This window comes from Phyllobates terribilis, unplaced genomic scaffold, assembly GCF_046119375.1.
Source record: "Phyllobates terribilis strain yellow unplaced genomic scaffold, ASM4611937v1 Scaffold_734__1_contigs__length_741531, whole genome shotgun sequence".
NCBI classification, from domain to species: Eukaryota; Metazoa; Chordata; class Amphibia; order Anura; family Dendrobatidae; genus Phyllobates; species Phyllobates terribilis.
The window spans coordinates 104181-123577 of record NW_027363494.1 but is presented as its reverse complement, the minus strand read 5'-3'; the positions used below and the strand labels follow the sequence as shown (position 1 = coordinate 123577).

The following is a 19397-nucleotide window of genomic DNA, read 5'->3' as shown; positions in this document are numbered from 1 at the left end:
GCAGCAGAGGGAGACAACGTTTCAGAAAAGGCATTGTAGCAAACCAAAAAAGAAATTTTAAGCGCAGCAGAGTAACCAGCTCACATACCTGTTAGCTCAGGTGAGTTTAAAAGGCTGCTGTTGATAACAAGGGCATTTGCTAAATAGATGGTGTGTGTGCAACAATATACTGAAAGGTCAATTATATTGTGCAGCTTATCTCACCACCTGTAGTTATTTAGGTGAAAGCTCCAAAATGCTTGCCTAATATGTCTGTTTATCCAAAAGGAAGTATAGAGGGAGAGCTAGATAGATAGCATTGCATTACATTACATTACATGGCAATGCAATGCACAGTTGCTGAAGTTGAACCAAAATGAGCTTGTCATCTGGCTTCTGCAACTTTTAACATGAAAAATCCAATGAGGAGAAGAAAAGCAAAGCCAAAGAGTCCATCCCAAAATCCGACAAACAAGCAAAATGAACAAAAAGCATTGAATTCAATTCTTTCTGATTTTAGAAACTGCATTAAAGAAGGGGTGCACCGGTCCTGGAGATACTGCAATACCAGGTCAATGCGTGGAGTGGACAGAGCAAGCTCTTTTTCCATCTCCCTGTTCTAAAAATCCATTTAATATATGGTCCCCAGATAGGGGACGTATCAGATATTAAACTGATAAGAACAGATACTACACTTGATCTTAGCCAAAAGGCCGAGAAGCGATAACCAGAATTGGTTTCCGACTACGGTGCCACCCAAGGATTCTGAAAAGTCCATTTGTGGAGATGGCCACCTGGACTCCCGTTAAGAAGACATGCTGTCAACCTCTAGATCCCTCACATGCCTGCACTTTTCGGCTTGCTGCTGCTGCAATCCACGCGTTTTAGATCTGCATAACTCCACCTCTTTTAGCACAGTACCCTCAACCCCCGGCTGTTCCCACCCGCCTCAACACCGTTGGAAGGGAGAAGAACCAATTAAGGCGGGGGGGGGGGGTGGAACGAGCAGCTGTCTACCCTTAGCAGGAGGGTTGCTGATTAATTACCTCTCCTGCTGCTGCTGCTGCTGGCTGTCCAGCAGCAGACTGAAGGTGGCTGCTGCTGTGCGCAGGTATATAAAGGCTCAGAGCCTATTATGACACACGCAGCCAGCGTTCCATTGCCACATTCCGTCTACTGCAGGCGGGATACCTGGATGGCTGAATGTCACTGAGAAGCTCACAGAGACCGCCATAAGCAACAGTTTAAAAGAATGCCACAGACTAATCAACCAAACTTTTTGGGTTGGTTTCTCTTTTATAGTCTGCAGGCATTAAATGAATGAAGTCAGTGTTCCAGCAGAGGGAGACAACCTTTCAGAAAAGGCATTGTAGCAAACCAAAAAAGAAATTTTAAGCGCAGCAGAGTAACCAGCTCACATACCTGTTAGCTCAGGTGAGTTTAAAAGGCTGCTGTTGATAACAAGGGCATTTGCTAAATAGATGGTGTGTGTGCAACAATATACTGAAAGGTCAATTATATTGTGCAGCTTATCTCACCACCTGTAGTTATTTAGGTGAAAGCTCCAAAATGCTTGCCTAATATGTCTGTTTATCCAAAAGGAAGTATAGAGGGAGAGCTAGATAGATAGCATTGCATTACATTACATTACATGGCAATGCAATGCACAGTTGCTGAAGTTGAACCAAAATGAGCTTGTCATCTGGCTTCTGCAACTTTTAACATGAAAAATCCAATGAGGAGAAGAAAAGCAAAGCCAAAGAGTCCATCCCAAAATCCGACAAACAAGCAAAATGAACAAAAAGCATTGAATTCAATTCTTTCTGATTTTAGAAACTGCATTAAAGAAGGGGTGCACCGGTCCTGGAGATACTGCAATACCAGGTCAATGCGTGGAGTGGACAGAGCAAGCTCTTTTTCCATCTCCCTGTTCTAAAAATCCATTTAATATATGGTCCCCAGATAGGGGACGTATCAGATATTAAACTGATAAGAACAGATACTACACTTGATCTTAGCCAAAAGGCAGAGAAGCGATAACCAGAATTGGTTTCCGACTACGGTGCCACCCAAGGATTCTGAAAAGTCCATTTGTGGAGATGGCCACCTGGACTCCCGTTAAGAAGACATGCTGTCAACCTCTAGATCCCTCACATGCCTGCACTTTTCGGCTTGCTGCTGCTGCAATCCACGCGTTTTTGATCTGCATAACTCCACCTCTTTTAGCACAGTACCCTCAACCCCCGGCTGTTCCCACCCGCCTCAACACCGTTGGAAGGGAGGAGAACCAATTAAGCCGGGGGGGGGGGGTGGAACGAGCAGCTGTCTACCCTTAGCAGGAGGGTTGCTGCTAATTACCTCTCCTGCTGCTGCTGCTGCTGGCTGTCCAGCAGCAGACTGAAGGTGGCTGCTGCTGTGCGCAGGTATATAAAGGCTCAGAGCCTATTATGACACGCGCAGCCAGCGTTCCATTGCCACATTCCGTCTACTGCAGGCGGGATACCTGGATGGCTGAATGTCACTGAGAAGCTCACAGAGACCGCCATAAGCAACAGTTTAAAAGAATGCCACAGACTAATCAACCAAACTTTTTGGGTTGGTTTCTCTTTTATAGTCTGCAGGCATTAAATGAAAGAAGTCAGTGTTCCAGCAGAGGGAGACAACGTTTCAGAAAAGGCATTGTAGCAAACCAAAAAAGAAATTTTAAGCGCAGCAGAGTAACCAGCTCACATACCTGTTAGCTCAGGTGAGTTTAAAAGGCTGCTGTTGATAACAAGGGCATTTGCTAAATAGATGGTGTGTGTGCAACAATATACTGAAAGGTCAATTATATTGTGCAGCTTATCTCACCACCTGTAGTTATTTAGGTGAAAGCTCCAAAATGCTTGCCTAATATGTCTGTTTATCCAAAAGGAAGTATAGAGGGAGAGCTAGATAGATAGCATTGCATTACATTACATTACATGGCAATGCAATGCACAGTTGCTGAAGTTGAACCAAAATGAGCTTGTCATCTGGCTTCTGCAACTTTTAACATGAAAAATCCAATGAGGAGAAGAAAAGCAAAGCCAAAGAGTCCATCCCAAAATCCGACAAACAAGCAAAATGAACAAAAAGCATTGAATTCAATTCTTTCTGATTTTAGAAACTGCATTAAAGAAGGGGTGCACCGGTCCTGGAGATACTGCAATACCAGGTCAATGCGTGGAGTGGACAGAGCAAGCTCTTTTTCCATCTCCCTGTTCTAAAAATCCATTTAATATATGGTCCCCAGATAGGGGACGTATCAGATATTAAACTGATAAGAACAGATACTACACTTGATCTTAGCCAAAAGGCCGAGAAGCGATAACCAGAATTGGTTTCCGACTACGGTGCCACCCAAGGATTCTGAAAAGTCCATTTGTGGAGATGGCCACCTGGACTCCCGTTAAGAAGACATGCTGTCAACCTCTAGATCCCTCACATGCCTGCACTTTTCGGCTTGCTGCTGCTGCAATCCACGCGTTTTAGATCTGCATAACTCCACCTCTTTTAGCACAGTACCCTCAACCCCCGGCTGTTCCCACCCGCCTCAACACCGTTGGAAGGGAGGAGAACCAATTAAGGCGGGGGGGTGGGGGTGGAACGAGCAGCTGTCTACCCTTAGCAGGAGGGTTGCTGATTAATTACCTCTCCTGCTGCTGCTGCTGCTGGCTGTCCAGCAGCAGACTGAAGGTGGCTGCTGCTGTGCGCAGGTATATAAAGGCTCAGAGCCTATTATGACACGCGCAGCCAGCGTTCCATTGCCACATTCCGTCTACTGCAGGCGAGATACCTGGATGGCTGAATGTCACTGAGAAGCTCACAGAGACCGCCATAAGCAACAGTTTAAAAGAATGCCACAGACTAATCAACCAAACATTTTGGGTTGGTTTCTCTTTTATAGTCTGCAGGCATTAAATGAAAGAAGTCAGTGTTCCAGCAGAGGGAGACAACGTTTCAGAAAAGGCATTGTAGCAAACCAAAAAATAAATTTTAAGCGCAGCAGAGTAACCAGCTCACATACCTGTTAGCTCAGGTGAGTTTAAAAGGCTGCTGTTGATAACAAGGGCATTTGCTAAATAGATGGTGTGTGTGCAACAATATACTGAAAGGTCAATTATATTGTGCAGCTTATCTCACCACCTGTAGTTATTTAGGTGAAAGCTCCAAAATGCTTGCCTAATATGTCTGTTTATCCAAAAGGAAGTATAGAGGGAGAGCTAGATAGATAGCATTGCATTACATTACATTACATGGCAATGCAATGCACAGTTGCTGAAGTTGAACCAAAATGAGCTTGTCATCTGGCTTCTGCAACTTTTAACATGAAAAATCCAATGAGGAGAAGAAAAGCAAAGCCAAAGAGTCCATCCCAAAATCCGACAAACAAGCAAAATGAACAAAAAGCATTGAATTCAATTCTTTCTGATTTTAGAAACTGCATTAAAGAAGGGGTGCACCGGTCCTGGAGATACTGCAATACCAGGTCAATGCGTGGAGTGGACAGAGCAAGCTCTTTTTCCATCTCCCTGTTCTAAAAATCCATTTAATATATGGTCCCCAGATAGGGGACGTATCAGATATTAAACTGATAAGAACAGATACTACACTTGATCTTAGCCAAAAGGCCGAGAAGCGATAACCAGAATTGGTTTCCGACTACGATGCCACCCAAGGATTCTGAAAAGTCCATTTGTGGAGATGGCCACCTGGACTCCCGTTAAGAAGACATGCTGTCAACCTCTAGATCCCTCACATGCCTGCACTTTTCGGCTTGCTGCTGCTGCAATCCACGCGTTTTAGATCTGCATAACTCCACCTCTTTTAGCACAGTACCCTCAACCCCCGGCTGTTCCCACCCGCCTCAACACCGTTGGAAGGGAGGAGAACCAATTAAGGCGGGGGGGGGGTGGAACGAGCAGCTGTCTACCCTTAGCAGGAGGGTTGCTGATTAATTACCTCTCCTGCTGCTGCTGCTGCTGGCTGTCCAGCAGCAGACTGAAGGTGGCTGCTGCTGTGCGCAGGTATATAAAGGCTCAGAGCCTATTATGACACGCGCAGCCAGCGTTCCATTGCCACATTCCGTCTACTGCAGGCGGGATACCTGGATGGCTGAATGTCACTGAGAAGCTCACAGAGACCGCCATAAGCAACAGTTTAAAAGAATGCCACAGACTAATCAACCAAACTTTTTGGGTTGGTTTCTCTTTTATAGTCTGCAGGCATTAAATGAAAGAAGTCAGTGTTCCAGCAGAGGGAGACAACGTTTCAGAAAAGGCATTGTAGCAAACCAAAAAAGAAATTTTAAGCGCAGCAGAGTAACCAGCTCACATACCTGTTAGCTCAGGTGAGTTTAAAAGGCTGCTGTTGATAACAAGGGCATTTGCTAAATAGATGGTGTGTGTGCAACAATATACTGAAAGGTCAATTATATTGTGCAGCTTATCTCACCACCTGTAGTTATTTAGGTGAAAGCTCCAAAATGCTTGCCTAATATGTCTGTTTATCCAAAAGGAAGTATAGAGGGAGAGCTAGATAGATAGCATTGCATTACATTACATTACATGGCAATGCAATGCACAGTTGCTGAAGTTGAACCAAAATGAGCTTGTCATCTGGCTTCTGCAACTTTTAACATGAAAAATCCAATGAGGAGAAGAAAAGCAAAGCCAAAGAGTCCATCCCAAAATCCGACAAACAAGCAAAATGAACAAAAAGCATTGAATTCAATTCTTTCTGATTTTAGAAACTGCATTAAAGAAGGGGTGCACCGGTCCTGGAGATACTGCAATACCAGGTCAATGCGTGGAGTGGACAGAGCAAGCTCTTTTTCCATCTCCCTGTTCTAAAAATCCATTTAATATATGGTCCCCAGATAGGGGACGTATCAGATATTAAACTGATAAGAACAGATACTACACTTGATCTTAGCCAAAAGGCCGAGAAGCGATAACCAGAATTGGTTTCCGACTACGGTGCCACCCAAGGATTCTGAAAAGTCCATTTGTGGAGATGGCCACCTGGACTCCCGTTAAGAAGACAAGCTGTCAACCTCTAGATCCCTCACATGCCTGCACTTTTCGGCTTGCTGCTGCTGCAATCCACGCGTTTTAGATCTGCATAACTCCACCTCTTTTAGCACAGTACCCTCAACCCCCGGCTGTTCCCACCCGCCTCAACACCGTTGGAAGGGAGGAGAACCAATTAAGGCGGGGGGGGGGGGGTGGAACGAGCAGCTGTCTACCCTTAGCAGGAGGGTTGCTGATTAATTACCTCTCCTGCTGCTGCTGCTGCTGGCTGTCCAGCAGCAGACTGAAGGTGGCTGCTGCTGTGCGCAGGTATATAAAGGCTCAGAGCCTATTATGACACGCGCAGCCAGCGTTCCATTGCCACATTCCGTCTACTGCAGGCGGGATACCTGGATGGCTGAATGTCACTGAGAAGCTCACAGAGACCGCCATAAGCAACAGTTTAAAAGAATGCCACAGACTAATCAACCAAACTTTTTGGGTTGGTTTCTCTTTTATAGTCTGCAGGCATTAAATGAAAGAAGTCAGTGTTGCAGCAGAGGGAGACAACGTTTCAGAAAAGGCATTGTAGCAAACCAAAAAAGAAATTTTAAGCGCAGCAGAGTAACCAGCTCACATACCTGTTAGCTCAGGTGAGTTTAAAAGGCTGCTGTTGATAACAAGGGCATTTGCTAAATAGATGGTGTGTGTGCAACAATATACTGAAAGGTCAATTATATTGTGCAGCTTATCTCACCACCTGTAGTTATTTAGGTGAAAGCTCCAAAATGCTTGCCTAATATGTCTGTTTATCCAAAAGGAAGTATAGAGGGAGAGCTAGATAGATAGCATTGCATTACATTACATTACATGGCAATGCAATGCACAGTTGCTGAAGTTGAACCAAAATGAGCTTGTCATCTGGCTTCTGCAACTTTTAACATGAAAAATCCAATGAGGAGAAGAAAAGCAAAGCCAAAGAGTCCATCCCAAAATCCGACAAACAAGCAAAATGAACAAAAAGCATTGAATTCAATTCTTTCTGATTTTAGAAACTGCATTAAAGAAGGGGTGCACCGGTCCTGGAGATACTGCAATACCAGGTCAATGCGTGGAGTGGAAAGAGCAAGCTCTTTTTCCATCTCCCTGTTCTAAAAATCCATTTAATATATGGTCCCCAGATAGGGGACGTATCAGATATTAAACTGATAAGAACAGATACTACACTTGATCTTAGCCAAAAGGCCGAGAAGCGATAACCAGAATTGGTTTCCGACTACGGTGCCACCCAAGGATTCTGAAAAGTCCATTTGTGGAGATGGCCACCTGGACTCCCGTTAGGAAGACATGCTGTCAACCTCTAGATCCCTCACATGCCTGCACTTTTCGGCTTGCTGCTGCTGCAATCCACGCGTTTTAGATCTGCATAACTCCACCTCTTTTAGCACAGTACCCTCAACCCCCGGCTGTTCCCACCCGCCTCAACACCGTTGGAAGGGAGGAGAACCAATTAAGGCGGGGGGGGGGGGTGGAACGAGCAGCTGTCTACCCTTAGCAGGAGGGTTGCTGATTAATTACCTCTCCTGCTGCTGCTGCTGCTGGCTGTCCAGCAGCAGACTGAAGGTGGCTGCTGCTGTGCGCAGGTATATAAAGGCTCAGAGCCTATTATGACACGCGCAGCCAGCGTTCCATTGCCACATTCCGTCTACTGCAGGCGGGATACCTGGATGGCTGAATGTCACTGAGAAGCTCACAGAGACCGCCATAAGCAACAGTTTAAAAGAATGCCACAGACTAATCAACCAAACTTTTTGGGTTGGTTTCTCTTTTATAGTCTGCAGGCATTAAATGAAAGAAGTCAGTGTTCCAGCAGAGGGAGACAACGTTTCAGAAAAGGCATTGTAGCAAACCAAAAAAGAAATTTTAAGCTCAGCAGAGTAACCAGCTCACATACCTGTTAGCTCAGGTGAGTTTAAAAGGCTGCTGTTGATAACAAGGGCATTTGCTAAATAGATGGTGTGTGTGCAACAATATACTGAAAGGTCAATTATATTGTGCAGCTTATCTCACCACCTGTAGTTATTTAGGTGAAAGCTCCAAAATGCTTGCCTAATATGTCTGTTTATCCAAAAGGAAGTATAGAGGGAGAGCTAGATAGATAGCATTGCATTACATTACATTACATGGCAATGCAATGCACAGTTGCTGAAGTTGAACCAAAATGAGCTTGTCATCTGGCTTCTGCAACTTTTAACATGAAAAATCCAATGAGGAGAAGAAAAGCAAAGCCAAAGAGTCCATCCCAAAATCCGACAAACAAGCAAAATGAACAAAAAGCATTGAATTCAATTCTTTCTGATTTTAGAAACTGCATTAAAAAAGGGGTGCACCGGTCCTGGAGATACTGCAATACCAGGTCAATGCGTGGAGTGGACAGAGCAAGCTCTTTTTCCATCTCCCTGTTCTAAAAATCCATTTAATATATGGTCCCCAGATAGGGGACGTATCAGATATTAAACTGATAAGAACAGATACTACACTTGATCTTAGCCAAAAGGCCGAGAAGCGATAACCAGAATTGGTTTCCGACTACGGTGCCACCCAAGGATTCTGAAAAGTCCATTTGTGGAGATGGCCACCTGGACTCCCGTTAAGAAGACATGCTGTCAACCTCTAGATCCCTCACATGCCTGCACTTTTCGGCTTGCTGCTGCTGCAATCCACGCGTTTTAGATCTGCATAACTCCACCTCTTTTAGCACAGTACCCTCAACCCCCGGCTGTTCCCACCCGCCTCAACACCGTTGGAAGGGAGGAGAACCAATTAAGGCGGGGGGGGGGTGGAACGAGCAGCTGTCTACCCTTAGCAGGAGGGTTGCTGATTAATTACCTCTCCTGCTGCTGCTGCTGCTGGCTGTCCAGCAGCAGACTGAAGGTGGCTGCTGCTGTGCGCAGGTATATAAAGGCTCAGAGCCTATTATGACACGCGCAGCCAGCGTTCCATTGCCACATTCCGTCTACTGCAGGCGGGATACCTGGATGGCTGAATGTCACTGAGAAGCTCACAGAGACCGCCATAAGCAACAGTTTAAAAGAATGCCACAGACTAATCAACCAAACTTTTTGGGTTGGTTTCTCTTTTATAGTCTGCAGGCATTAAATGAAAGAAGTCAGTGTTGCAGCAGAGGGAGACAACGTTTCAGAAAAGGCATTGTAGCAAACCAAAAAAGAAATTTTAAGCGCAGCAGAGTAACCAGCTCACATACCTGTTAGCTCAGGTGAGTTTAAAAGGCTGCTGTTGATAACAAGGGCATTTGCTAAATAGATGGTGTGTGTGCAACAATATACTGAAAGGTCAATTATATTGTGCAGCTTATCTCACCACCTGTAGTTATTTAGGTGAAAGCTCCAAAATGCTTGCCTAATATGTCTGTTTATCCAAAAGGAAGTATAGAGGGAGAGCTAGATAGATAGCATTGCATTACATTACATTACATGGCAATGCAATGCACAGTTGCTGAAGTTGAACCAAAATGAGCTTGTCATCTGGCTTCTGCAACTTTTAACATGAAAAATCCAATGAGGAGAAGAAAAGCAAAGCCAAAGAGTCCATCCCAAAATCCGACAAACAAGCAAAATGAACAAAAAGCATTGAATTCAATTCTTTCTGATTTTAGAAACTGCATTAAAGAAGGGGTGCACCGGTCCTGGAGATACTGCAATACCAGGTCAATGCGTGGAGTGGACAGAGCAAGCTCTTTTTCCATCTCCCTGTTCTAAAAATCCATTTAATATATGGTCCCCAGATAGGGGACGTATCAGATATTAAACTGATAAGAACAGATACTACACTTGATCTTAGCCAAAAGGCCGAGAAGCGATAACCAGAATTGGTTTCCGACTACGGTGCCACCCAAGGATTCTGAAAAGTCCATTTGTGGAGATGGCCACCTGGACTCCCGTTAAGAAGACATGCTGTCAACCTCTAGATCCCTCACATGCCTGCACTTTTCGGCTTGCTGCTGCTGCAATCCACGCGTTTTAGATCTGCATAACTCCACCTCTTTTAGCACAGTACCCTCAACCCCCGGCTGTTCCCACCCGCCTCAACACCGTTGGAAGGGAGAAGAACCAATTAAGGCGGGGGGGGGGGGTGGAACGAGCAGCTGTCTACCCTTAGCAGGAGGGTTGCTGATTAATTACCTCTCCTGCTGCTGCTGCTGCTGGCTGTCCAGCAGCAGACTGAAGGTGGCTGCTGCTGTGCGCAGGTATATAAAGGCTCAGAGCCTATTATGACACGCGCAGCCAGCGTTCCATTGCCACATTCCGTCTACTGCAGGCGGGATACCTGGATGGCTGAATGTCACTGAGAAGCTCACAGAGACCGCCATAAGCAACAGTTTAAAAGAATGCCACAGACTAATCAACCAAACTTTTTGGGTTGGTTTCTCTTTTATAGTCTGCAGGCATTAAATGAATGAAGTCAGTGTTCCAGCAGAGGGAGACAACCTTTCAGAAAAGGCATTGTAGCAAACCAAAAAAGAAATTTTAAGCGCAGCAGAGTAACCAGCTCACATACCTGTTAGCTCAGGTGAGTTTAAAAGGCTGCTGTTGATAACAAGGGCATTTGCTAAATAGATGGTGTGTGTGCAACAATATACTGAAAGGTCAATTATATTGTGCAGCTTATCTCACCACCTGTAGTTATTTAGGTGAAAGCTCCAAAATGCTTGCCTAATATGTCTGTTTATCCAAAAGGAAGTATAGAGGGAGAGCTAGATAGATAGCATTGCATTACATTACATTACATGGCAATGCAATGCACAGTTGCTGAAGTTGAACCAAAATGAGCTTGTCATCTGGCTTCTGCAACTTTTAACATGAAAAATCCAATGAGGAGAAGAAAAGCAAAGCCAAAGAGTCCATCCCAAAATCCGACAAACAAGCAAAATGAACAAAAAGCATTGAATTCAATTCTTTCTGATTTTAGAAACTGCATTAAAGAAGGGGTGCACCGGTCCTGGAGATACTGCAATACCAGGTCAATGCGTGGAGTGGACAGAGCAAGCTCTTTTTCCATCTCCCTGTTCTAAAAATCCATTTAATATATGGTCCCCAGATAGGGGACGTATCAGATATTAAACTGATAAGAACAGATACTACACTTGATCTTAGCCAAAAGGCAGAGAAGCGATAACCAGAATTGGTTTCCGACTACGGTGCCACCCAAGGATTCTGAAAAGTCCATTTGTGGAGATGGCCACCTGGACTCCCGTTAAGAAGACATGCTGTCAACCTCTAGATCCCTCACATGCCTGCACTTTTCGGCTTGCTGCTGCTGCAATCCACGCGTTTTTGATCTGCATAACTCCACCTCTTTTAGCACAGTACCCTCAACCCCCGGCTGTTCCCACCCGCCTCAACACCGTTGGAAGGGAGGAGAACCAATTAAGCCGGGGGGGGGGGGTGGAACGAGCAGCTGTCTACCCTTAGCAGGAGGGTTGCTGCTAATTACCTCTCCTGCTGCTGCTGCTGCTGGCTGTCCAGCAGCAGACTGAAGGTGGCTGCTGCTGTGCGCAGGTATATAAAGGCTCAGAGCCTATTATGACACGCGCAGCCAGCGTTCCATTGCCACATTCCGTCTACTGCAGGCGGGATACCTGGATGGCTGAATGTCACTGAGAAGCTCACAGAGACCGCCATAAGCAACAGTTTAAAAGAATGCCACAGACTAATCAACCAAACTTTTTGGGTTGGTTTCTCTTTTATAGTCTGCAGGCATTAAATGAAAGAAGTCAGTGTTCCAGCAGAGGGAGACAACGTTTCAGAAAAGGCATTGTAGCAAACCAAAAAAGAAATTTTAAGCGCAGCAGAGTAACCAGCTCACATACCTGTTAGCTCAGGTGAGTTTAAAAGGCTGCTGTTGATAACAAGGGCATTTGCTAAATAGATGGTGTGTGTGCAACAATATACTGAAAGGTCAATTATATTGTGCAGCTTATCTCACCACCTGTAGTTATTTAGGTGAAAGCTCCAAAATGCTTGCCTAATATGTCTGTTTATCCAAAAGGAAGTATAGAGGGAGAGCTAGATAGATAGCATTGCATTACATTACATTACATGGCAATGCAATGCACAGTTGCTGAAGTTGAACCAAAATGAGCTTGTCATCTGGCTTCTGCAACTTTTAACATGAAAAATCCAATGAGGAGAAGAAAAGCAAAGCCAAAGAGTCCATCCCAAAATCCGACAAACAAGCAAAATGAACAAAAAGCATTGAATTCAATTCTTTCTGATTTTAGAAACTGCATTAAAGAAGGGGTGCACCGGTCCTGGAGATACTGCAATACCAGGTCAATGCGTGGAGTGGACAGAGCAAGCTCTTTTTCCATCTCCCTGTTCTAAAAATCCATTTAATATATGGTCCCCAGATAGGGGACGTATCAGATATTAAACTGATAAGAACAGATACTACACTTGATCTTAGCCAAAAGGCCGAGAAGCGATAACCAGAATTGGTTTCCGACTACGGTGCCACCCAAGGATTCTGAAAAGTCCATTTGTGGAGATGGCCACCTGGACTCCCGTTAAGAAGACATGCTGTCAACCTCTAGATCCCTCACATGCCTGCACTTTTCGGCTTGCTGCTGCTGCAATCCACGCGTTTTAGATCTGCATAACTCCACCTCTTTTAGCACAGTACCCTCAACCCCCGGCTGTTCCCACCCGCCTCAACACCGTTGGAAGGGAGGAGAACCAATTAAGGCGGGGGGGTGGGGGTGGAACGAGCAGCTGTCTACCCTTAGCAGGAGGGTTGCTGATTAATTACCTCTCCTGCTGCTGCTGCTGCTGGCTGTCCAGCAGCAGACTGAAGGTGGCTGCTGCTGTGCGCAGGTATATAAAGGCTCAGAGCCTATTATGACACGCGCAGCCAGCGTTCCATTGCCACATTCCGTCTACTGCAGGCGAGATACCTGGATGGCTGAATGTCACTGAGAAGCTCACAGAGACCGCCATAAGCAACAGTTTAAAAGAATGCCACAGACTAATCAACCAAACATTTTGGGTTGGTTTCTCTTTTATAGTCTGCAGGCATTAAATGAAAGAAGTCAGTGTTCCAGCAGAGGGAGACAACGTTTCAGAAAAGGCATTGTAGCAAACCAAAAAAGAAATTTTAAGCGCAGCAGAGTAACCAGCTCACATACCTGTTAGCTCAGGTGAGTTTAAAAGGCTGCTGTTGATAACAAGGGCATTTGCTAAATAGATGGTGTGTGTGCAACAATATACTGAAAGGTCAATTATATTGTGCAGCTTATCTCACCACCTGTAGTTATTTAGGTGAAAGCTCCAAAATGCTTGCCTAATATGTCTGTTTATCCAAAAGGAAGTATAGAGGGAGAGCTAGATAGATAGCATTGCATTACATTACATTACATGGCAATGCAATGCACAGTTGCTGAAGTTGAACCAAAATGAGCTTGTCATCTGGCTTCTGCAACTTTTAACATGAAAAATCCAATGAGGAGAAGAAAAGCAAAGCCAAAGAGTCCATCCCAAAATCCGACAAACAAGCAAAATGAACAAAAAGCATTGAATTCAATTCTTTCTGATTTTAGAAACTGCATTAAAGAAGGGGTGCACCGGTCCTGGAGATACTGCAATACCAGGTCAATGCGTGGAGTGGACAGAGCAAGCTCTTTTTCCATCTCCCTGTTCTAAAAATCCATTTAATATATGGTCCCCAGATAGGGGACGTATCAGATATTAAACTGATAAGAACAGATACTACACTTGATCTTAGCCAAAAGGCCGAGAAGCGATAACCAGAATTGGTTTCCGACTACGGTGCCACCCAAGGATTCTGAAAAGTCCATTTGTGGAGATGGCCACCTGGACTCCCGTTAAGAAGACAAGCTGTCAACCTCTAGATCCCTCACATGCCTGCACTTTTCGGCTTGCTGCTGCTGCAATCCACGCGTTTTAGATCTGCATAACTCCACCTCTTTTAGCACAGTACCCTCAACCCCCGGCTGTTCCCACCCGCCTCAACACCGTTGGAAGGGAGGAGAACCAATTAAGGCGGGGGGGGGGGTGGAACGAGCAGCTGTCTACCCTTAGCAGGAGGGTTGCTGATTAATTACCTCTCCTGCTGCTGCTGCTGCTGGCTGTCCAGCAGCAGACTGAAGGTGGCTGCTGCTGTGCGCAGGTATATAAAGGCTCAGAGCCTATTATGACACGCGCAGCCAGCGTTCCATTGCCACATTCCGTCTACTGCAGGCGGGATACCTGGATGGCTGAATGTCACTGAGAAGCTCACAGAGACCGCCATAAGCAACAGTTTAAAAGAATGCCACAGACTAATCAACCAAACTTTTTGGGTTGGTTTCTCTTTTATAGTCTGCAGGCATTAAATGAAAGAAGTCAGTGTTCCAGCAGAGGGAGACAACGTTTCAGAAAAGGCATTGTAGCAAACCAAAAAAGAAATTTTAAGCGCAGCAGAGTAACCAGCTCACATACCTGTTAGCTCAGGTGAGTTTAAAAGGCTGCTGTTGATAACAAGGACATTTGCTAAATAGATGGTGTGTGTGCAACAATATACTGAAAGGTCAATTATATTGTGCAGCTTATCTCACCACCTGTAGTTATTTAGGTGAAAGCTCCAAAATGCTTGCTTAATATGTCTGTTTATCCAAAAGGAAGTATAGAGGGAGAGCTAGATAGATAGCATTGCATTACATTACATTACATGGCAATGCAATGCACAGTTGCTGAAGTTGAACCAAAATGAGCTTGTCATCTGGCTTCTGCAACTTTTAACATGAAAAATCCAATGAGGAGAAGAAAAGCAAAGCCAAAGAGTCCATCCCAAAATCCGACAAACAAGCAAAATGAACAAAAAGCATTGAATTCAATTCTTTCTGATTTTAGAAACTGCATTAAAGAAGGGGTGCACCGGTCCTGGAGATACTGCAATACCAGGTCAATGCGTGGAGTGGACAGAGCAAGCTCTTTTTCCATCTCCCTGTTCTAAAAATCCGTTTAATATATGGTCCCCAGATAGGGGACGTATCAGATATTAAACTGATAAGAACAGATACTACACTTGATCTTAGCCAAAAGGCCGAGAAGCGATAACCAGAATTGGTTTCCGACTACGGTGCCACCCAAGGATTCTGAAAAGTCCATTTGTGGAGATGGCCACCTGGACTCCCGTTAAGAAGACAAGCTGTCAACCTCTAGATCCCTCACATGCCTGCACTTTTCGGCTTGCTGCTGCTGCAATCCACGCGTTTTAGATCTGCATAACTCCACCTCTTTTAGCACAGTACCCTCAACCCCCGGCTGTTCCCACCCGCCTCAACACCGTTGGAAGGGAGGAGAACCAATTAAGGCGGGGGGGGGGTGGAACGAGCAGCTGTCTACCCTTAGCAGGAGGGTTGCTGATTAATTACCTCTCCTGCTGCTGCTGCTGCTGGCTGTCCAGCAGCAGACTGAAGGTGGCTGCTGCTGTGCGCAGGTATATAAAGGCTCAGAGCCTATTATGACACGCGCAGCCAGCGTTCCATTGCCACATTCCGTCTACTGCAGGCGGGATACCTGGATGGCTGAATGTCACTGAGAAGCTCACAGAGACCGCCATAAGCAACAGTTTAAAAGAATGCCACAGACTAATCAACCAAACTTTTTGGGTTGGTTTCTCTTTTATAGTCTGCAGGCATTAAATGAAAGAAGTCAGTGTTCCAGCAGAGGGAGACAACGTTTCAGAAAAGGCATTGTAGCAAACCAAAAAAGAAATTTTAAGCGCAGCAGAGTAACCAGCTCACATACCTGTTAGCTCAGGTGAGTTTAAAAGGCTGCTGTTGATAACAAGGGCATTTGCTAAATAGATGGTGTGTGTGCAACAATATACTGAAAGGTCAATTATATTGTGCAGCTTATCTCACCACCTGTAGTTATTTAGGTGAAAGCTCCAAAATGCTTGCCTAATATGTCTGTTTATCCAAAAGGAAGTATAGAGGGAGAGCTAGATAGATAGCATTGCATTACATTACATTACATGGCAATGCAATGCACAGTTGCTGAAGTTGAACCAAAATGAGCTTGTCATCTGGCTTCTGCAACTTTTAACATGAAAAATCCAATGAGGAGAAGAAAAGCAAAGCCAAAGAGTCCATCCCAAAATCCGACAAACAAGCAAAATGAACAAAAAGCATTGAATTCAATTCTTTCTGATTTTAGAAACTGCATTAAAGAAGGGGTGCACCGGTCCTGGAGATACTGCAATACCAGGTCAATGCGTGGAGTGGACAGAGCAAGCTCTTTTTCCATCTCCCTGTTCTAAAAATCCATTTAATATATGGTCCCCAGATAGGGGACGTATCAGATATTAAACTGATAAGAACAGATACTACACTTGATCTTAGCCAAAAGGCCGAGAAGCGATAACCAGAATTGGTTTCCGACTACGGTGCCACCCAAGGATTCTGAAAAGTCCATTTGTGGAGATGGCCACCTGGACTCCCGTTAAGAAGACATGCTGTCAACCTCTAGATCCCTCACATGCCTGCACTTTTCGGCTTGCTGCTGCTGCAATCCACGCGTTTTAGATCTGCATAACTCCACCTCTTTTAGCACAGTACCCTCAACCCCCGGCTGTTCCCACCCGCCTCAACACCGTTGGAAGGGAGGAGAACCAATTAAGGCGGGGGGGGGGTGGAACGAGCAGCTGTCTACCCTTAGCAGGAGGGTTGCTGATTAATTACCTCTCCTGCTGCTGCTGCTGGCTGTCCAGCAGCAGACTGAAGGTGGCTGCTGCTGTGCGCAGGTATATAAAGGCTAGGAGCCTATTATGACACGCGCAGCCAGCGTTCCATTGCCACATTCCGTCTACTGCAGGCGGGATACCTGGATGGCTGAATGTCACTGAGAAGCTCACAGAGACCGCCATAAACAACAGTTTAAAAGAATGCCACAGACTAATCAACCAAACTTTTTGGGTTGGTTTCTCTTTTATAGTCTGCAGGCATTAAATGAAAGAAGTCAGTGTTCCAGCAGAGGGAGACAACGTTTCAGAAAAGGCATTGTAGCAAACCAAAAAAGAAATTTTAAGCGCAGCAGAGTAACCAGCTCACATACCTGTTAGCTCAGGTGAGTTTAAAAGGCTGCTGTTGATAACAAGGGCATTTGCTAAATAGATGGTGTGTGTGCAACAATATACTGAAAGGTCAATTATATTGTGCAGCTTATCTCACCACCTGTAGTTATTTAGGTGAAAGCTCCAAAATGCTTGCCTAATATGTCTGTTTATCCAAAAGGAAGTATAGAGGGAGAGCTAGATAGATAGCATTGCATTACATTACATTACATGGCAATGCAATGCACAGTTGCTGAAGTTGAACCAAAATGAGCTTGTCATCTGGCTTCTGCAACTTTTAACATGAAAAATCCAATGAGGAGAAGAAAAGCAAAGCAAAAGAGTCCATCCCAAAATCCGACAAACAAGCAAAATGAACAAAAAGCATTGAATTCAATTCTTTCTGATTTTAGAAACTGCATTAAAGAAGGGGTGCACCGGTCCTGGAGATACTGCAATACCAGGTCAATGCGTGGAGTGGACAGAGCAAGCTCTTTTTCCATCTCCCTGTTCTAAAATTCCATTTAATATATGGTCCCCAGATAGGGGACGTATCAGATATTAAACTGATAAGAACAGATACTACACTTGATCTTAGCCAAAAGGCCGAGAAGCGATAACTAGAATTGGTTTCCGACTACGGTGCCACCCAAGGATTCTGAAAAGTCCATTTGTGGAGATGGCCACCTGGACTCCCGTTAAGAAGACATGCTGTCAACCTCTAGATCCCTCACATGCCTGCACTTTTCGGCTTGCTGCTGCTGCAATCCACGCGTTTTAGATCTGCATAACTCCACCTCTTTTAGCACAGTACCCTCAACCCCCGGCTGTTCCCACCCGCCTCAACACCGTTGGAAGGGAGGAGAACCAATTAAGGCGGGGGGGGGGGTGGAACGAGCAGCTGTCTACCCTTAGCAGGAGGGTTGCTGATTAATTACCTCTCCTGCTGCTGCTGCTGCTGGCTGTCCAGCAGCAGACTGAAGGTGGCTGCTGCTGTGCGCAGGTATATAAAGGCTCAGAGCCTATTATGACACGCGCAGCCAGCGTTCCATTGCCACATTCCGTCTACTGCAGGCGGGATACCTGGATGGCTGAATGTCACTGAGAAGCTCACAGAGACCGCCATAAGCAACAGTTTAAAAGAATGCCACAGACTAATCAACCAAACTTTTTGGGTTGGTTTCTCTTTTATAGTCTGCAGGCATTAAATGAAAGAAGTCAGTGTTCCAGCAGAGGGAGACAACGTTTCAGAAAAGGCATTGTAGCAAACCAAAAAAGAAATTTTAAGCGCAGCAGAGTAACCAGCTCACATACCTGTTAGCTCAGGTGAGTTTAAAAGGCTGCTGTTGATAACAAGGGCATTTGCTAAATAGATGGTGTGTGTGCAACAATATACTGAAAGGTCAATTATATTGTGCAGCTTATCTCACCACCTGTAGTTATTTAGGTGAAAGCTCCAAAATGCTTGCCTAATATGTCTGTTTATCCAAAAGGAAGTATAGAGGGAGAGCTAGATAGATAGCATTGCATTACATTACATTACATGGCAATGCAATGCACAGTTGCTGAAGTTGAACCAAAATGAGCTTGTCATCTGGCTTCTGCAACTTTTAACATGAAAAATCCAATGAGGAGAAGAAAAGCAAAGCCAAAGAGTCCATCCCAAAATCCGACCAACAAGCAAAATGAACAAAAAGCATTGAATTCAATTCTTTCTGATTTTAGAAACTGCATTAAAGAAGGGGTGCACTGGTCCTGGAGATACTGCAATACCAGGTCAATGCGTGGAGTGGACAGAGCAAGCTCTTTTTCCATCTCCCTGTTCTAAAAATCCATTTAATATATGGTCCCCAGATAGGGGACGTATCAGATATTAAACTGATAAGAACAGATACTACACTTGATCTTAGCCAAAAGGCCGAGAAGCGATAACCAGAATTGGTTTCCGACTACGGTGCCACCCAAGGATTCTGAAAAGTCCATTTGTGGAGATGGCCACCTGGACTCCCGTTAAGAAGACATGCTGTCAACCTCTAGATCCCTCACATGCCTGCACTTTTCGGCTTGCTGCTGCTGCAATCCACGCGTTTTAGATCTGCATAACTCCACCTCTTTTAGCACAGTACCCTCAACCCCCGGCTGTTCCCACCCGCCTCAACACCGTTGGAAGGGAGGAGAACCAATTAAGGCGGGGGGGGGGGGTGGAACGAGCAGCTGTCTACCCTTAGCAGGAGGGTTGCTGATTAATTACCT

At 45.1% G+C, this 19397-nt stretch overlaps 15 non-coding genes across 15 annotated transcripts; all 15 read right to left on the bottom strand.

The window, feature by feature from the left end:
• Positions 1–513: 513 nt before the first annotated feature.
• Positions 514–704, bottom strand: LOC141237454 (U2 spliceosomal RNA). Its single transcript, XR_012302990.1, has one exon. It is a non-coding gene; the product is annotated as a U2 spliceosomal RNA (small nuclear RNA).
• Positions 705–1826: 1122 nt separating this feature from the next.
• Positions 1827–2017, bottom strand: LOC141237844 (U2 spliceosomal RNA). Its single transcript, XR_012303367.1, has one exon. It is a non-coding gene; the product is annotated as a U2 spliceosomal RNA (small nuclear RNA).
• A 1121-nt stretch (positions 2018–3138) lies between these two features.
• Positions 3139–3329, bottom strand: LOC141237453 (U2 spliceosomal RNA). The gene has a single exon (XR_012302989.1). It is a non-coding gene; the product is annotated as a U2 spliceosomal RNA (small nuclear RNA).
• Positions 3330–4452: 1123 nt separating this feature from the next.
• Positions 4453–4643, bottom strand: LOC141237452 (U2 spliceosomal RNA). The gene has a single exon (XR_012302988.1). It is a non-coding gene; the product is annotated as a U2 spliceosomal RNA (small nuclear RNA).
• A 1120-nt stretch (positions 4644–5763) lies between these two features.
• On the bottom strand, positions 5764–5954 carry LOC141237451 (U2 spliceosomal RNA). The gene has a single exon (XR_012302987.1). It is a non-coding gene; the product is annotated as a U2 spliceosomal RNA (small nuclear RNA).
• Positions 5955–7077: 1123 nt separating this feature from the next.
• On the bottom strand, positions 7078–7268 carry LOC141237776 (U2 spliceosomal RNA). Its single transcript, XR_012303302.1, has one exon. It is a non-coding gene; the product is annotated as a U2 spliceosomal RNA (small nuclear RNA).
• A 1122-nt stretch (positions 7269–8390) lies between these two features.
• Positions 8391–8581, bottom strand: LOC141237450 (U2 spliceosomal RNA). The gene has a single exon (XR_012302986.1). It is a non-coding gene; the product is annotated as a U2 spliceosomal RNA (small nuclear RNA).
• A 1120-nt stretch (positions 8582–9701) lies between these two features.
• On the bottom strand, positions 9702–9892 carry LOC141237449 (U2 spliceosomal RNA). The gene has a single exon (XR_012302985.1). It is a non-coding gene; the product is annotated as a U2 spliceosomal RNA (small nuclear RNA).
• Positions 9893–11014: 1122 nt separating this feature from the next.
• On the bottom strand, positions 11015–11205 carry LOC141237843 (U2 spliceosomal RNA). The gene has a single exon (XR_012303366.1). It is a non-coding gene; the product is annotated as a U2 spliceosomal RNA (small nuclear RNA).
• Positions 11206–12326: 1121 nt separating this feature from the next.
• Positions 12327–12517, bottom strand: LOC141237447 (U2 spliceosomal RNA). Its single transcript, XR_012302983.1, has one exon. It is a non-coding gene; the product is annotated as a U2 spliceosomal RNA (small nuclear RNA).
• Positions 12518–13640: 1123 nt separating this feature from the next.
• On the bottom strand, positions 13641–13831 carry LOC141237446 (U2 spliceosomal RNA). The gene has a single exon (XR_012302982.1). It is a non-coding gene; the product is annotated as a U2 spliceosomal RNA (small nuclear RNA).
• Positions 13832–14952: 1121 nt separating this feature from the next.
• LOC141237831 (U2 spliceosomal RNA) lies at positions 14953–15143 on the bottom strand. Its single transcript, XR_012303355.1, has one exon. It is a non-coding gene; the product is annotated as a U2 spliceosomal RNA (small nuclear RNA).
• Positions 15144–16263: 1120 nt separating this feature from the next.
• Positions 16264–16454, bottom strand: LOC141237445 (U2 spliceosomal RNA). The gene has a single exon (XR_012302981.1). It is a non-coding gene; the product is annotated as a U2 spliceosomal RNA (small nuclear RNA).
• Positions 16455–17571: 1117 nt separating this feature from the next.
• Positions 17572–17762, bottom strand: LOC141237877 (U2 spliceosomal RNA). Its single transcript, XR_012303399.1, has one exon. It is a non-coding gene; the product is annotated as a U2 spliceosomal RNA (small nuclear RNA).
• A 1121-nt stretch (positions 17763–18883) lies between these two features.
• Positions 18884–19074, bottom strand: LOC141237390 (U2 spliceosomal RNA). Its single transcript, XR_012302940.1, has one exon. It is a non-coding gene; the product is annotated as a U2 spliceosomal RNA (small nuclear RNA).
• Positions 19075–19397: the final 323 nt, after the last annotated feature.